The sequence below is a fragment of the Pinus tabuliformis genome, chromosome 9 (assembly GCF_031772625.1).
Source record: "Pinus tabuliformis cultivar Carrire ecotype Pingquan chromosome 9, CPIR1, whole genome shotgun sequence".
Lineage (NCBI taxonomy): Eukaryota > Viridiplantae > Streptophyta > Pinopsida > Pinales > Pinaceae > Pinus > Pinus tabuliformis.
Genome location: NC_142307.1, coordinates 293,960,287 through 293,962,856, shown reverse-complemented (window position 1 = coordinate 293,962,856; position 2,570 = coordinate 293,960,287). Strand labels below are relative to the sequence as shown.

The 2,570-nt window shown below is 40.6% G+C and overlaps 1 pseudogene; it reads left to right on the top strand.

Moving 5' to 3' along the window:
• Nucleotides 1-742: 742 nt before the first annotated feature.
• Nucleotides 743-1,321, top strand: LOC149148346 (transcription factor bHLH149-like; annotated as a pseudogene).
• The last annotated feature ends 1,249 nt before the right edge of the window (nt 1,322-2,570 follow it).

Genomic DNA, 2,570 nt, shown 5'->3' with positions numbered 1-2,570 from the left:
TGCAGCCCGCGGGTTGTGTTCCAATTCAAATTCCATGGTGAATTAATTTCCCGTGTGGCAAGACGCGAATGTAGGTCAGGAACCTGTCAAGTCGACATTAATGACATTAATGCGGAGGGTGGTGGAGCTCGCAGAGGGCAAGTGCTATTTCATGGACTATAGCATAGTAAATTCTCTCTTAACAGAGTCTAAGGACAGTCTTGGGAGACGGGTTCTGACATGGCTGTCAACCCGTGTGCATCCTTTCCCGACGAACAGATTCCGATCGATGTCTCTGTATGTATTCGCATTCATCCACCATGACTTATGCATCCATGATGTATCCCAGTTGATAGTACGCCATGCTTTGATAGGTTATGGCATGGAGCATACATGATTGTATACGGTCAAGTTTTTAAATTATGCGCGGGGTAATGAAATTCAAATTTGAATTCATTCTGGAAAATCAGCCCCGCCCTCATTTCCTTCAAAAACCCAAACCTCTATGCGAACCATGCCATTATCGACGATAGAAGAACTCTGGAATTGGTAAGATTTCGTCAGTTGATCAGGGAGAGCTCCGACATGATGCCCTGTACAGATAACAGGGTCTCCTCAGCCCGCTTGTTGCCGAAGCACATACACAGAAGAATAGATAACAGGGTCTCCAACTGCTACCCCACATCTGTTTCCTCACTGGCTTTATATCGCCTGCCCCCAAGATCTTGTCCAGGCAGAAGAATAGAAGCCCATAAATCTCGTTGCCATGGAAGGGAAGTGCAGGAACATGTCAAGAGTTCAAGTCTACTTCACCCGTCTTCTCCCCGCGCTGCAAAAGATCCATAGAAGGCGCTCTAGCCAAACGCAGTGACAGCGAGCCATTCGGCGCGTAGCCGACATGTGCTTGGCTCAAACTGCGAAAAAGGGTTCTGCGTGGAGTCGAGCTTTGAACCTTCACCTCTTGCGCAGAGAAAAGATGATGGGGGCGCTGAAGATGAAGAAATCCTCCCTCCGTCGAAACCGTAGCGTAACGCTGGCAAGGAGAACGAGATTGGCCTCTCTCAGTTCCCGATGTTGTAAAAATATTGATGTAAAGACAGCCAGCCATAACGATGGCTCCATTGACAGGAAACTCGGGACCCTGCAGAGGCTGGTTCCCGGTGGCAGAAGCATTGGCTTTGATACCCTTCTTCAGGAGACGGCGGACTACATACTGAATCTTGAAGTGCAAGTTCACGCCATGGAGGCCCTCGCAGAATTTTACACGAGTTCTACTAATGTACGGACGAAGCCACCACACAGCAGCAGCAGCAGGGATCAGCTTCCCCTTCTGTAAAAATATGATGTCCCATGCGCCAACGCTAGGGATCAGCTTCCCCTTCTGTAAAAATATGATGTTTCATGCACCAATGCTTGATTTCTTGAAGAATCACCGCACCTTCATTGAATTAGTAATTTCTACTCCGGAAATCTTAGTTATTGGTTTGGAAAGTTTACCATTATTTCCGGATGTTAGTGTAATTGCAAATCTCTTCATAGTTCCTAGCCTGGAACCAGGTTGATTCCCCGAACTGCTTTTGAGTACAGACCTCTTCAATTTCTTATACATTGAGCCTATAGAATTATTAAGTGTACATAACCAGGCAATGTAGGTGTAAGTTGTCGCCTTGGAATGTACTCCTGGATCGATCGCTACACGCCTGAAATAGGTTTGCAGCGGGATCCTAATTTCTAAAGTTTTAGAGAGTTATATACTATATCCAAATCTTGCTTAGTTCTATGCACAGATCTGTGATATTGAAGAAATATCGGTCTCTAAATCTACTATATTTTGGAGTTTTATCCATCGCTACATGCCTCCAATAGGTTTGCAGCGGGATCCTAATTTCTAAAGTCTTACAGAGTTATATACTATATCTAAATCTTTGCTTAATTCTATGCACAGATCTGTGATATTGGAGAAATAGCGCTCTTTAAATGTTTCGAAGTTTTCTCCATCGCTACACGCCTCAAATAGGTTTGCAGCGGGATCTTAATTTCTAACGTTATAGAGCTATATATATTATATCAAAAGTTTTTGGTGTTTGGGATGGGTTTGCAACTGGATCTTAATTTCTAACGTTCTAGAGAGCTATATATTATATCAAAAGTTTTTGGTGTTTGGAATGGATTTGCAGTAGTCTTATTAGTGTTATATACAGATCTGGAATATTTGCGAAATATAGATTTTTAAATCTGTTATATTTTAAAGTTTTTGTTAAATTTAGGGAAATTATTTTTTTGTCTAAATCTTAAATTTTGTTGTTTAAAATTAGTTTTTAATTATATATAGATTGTTCAAAGCCTTTGAAACATTTAGATAACTAGTAAAGAGTTTACAACTCAAATTTGTGATTTTCTTAATTTTAAATAAATTAAATCAGAAAATATATCAAAAATCACATATAGCAGAGACTATGACTATATTATATCAATTTTTTTTTGCATCATCTTGTCCACAAGCATTGTCATATATTTACTGAATTTTGTTGATATTTCGAGGTATATATTGTGACGCCCACAGAATTAGGGTATATTTCTGAAATTTCAAA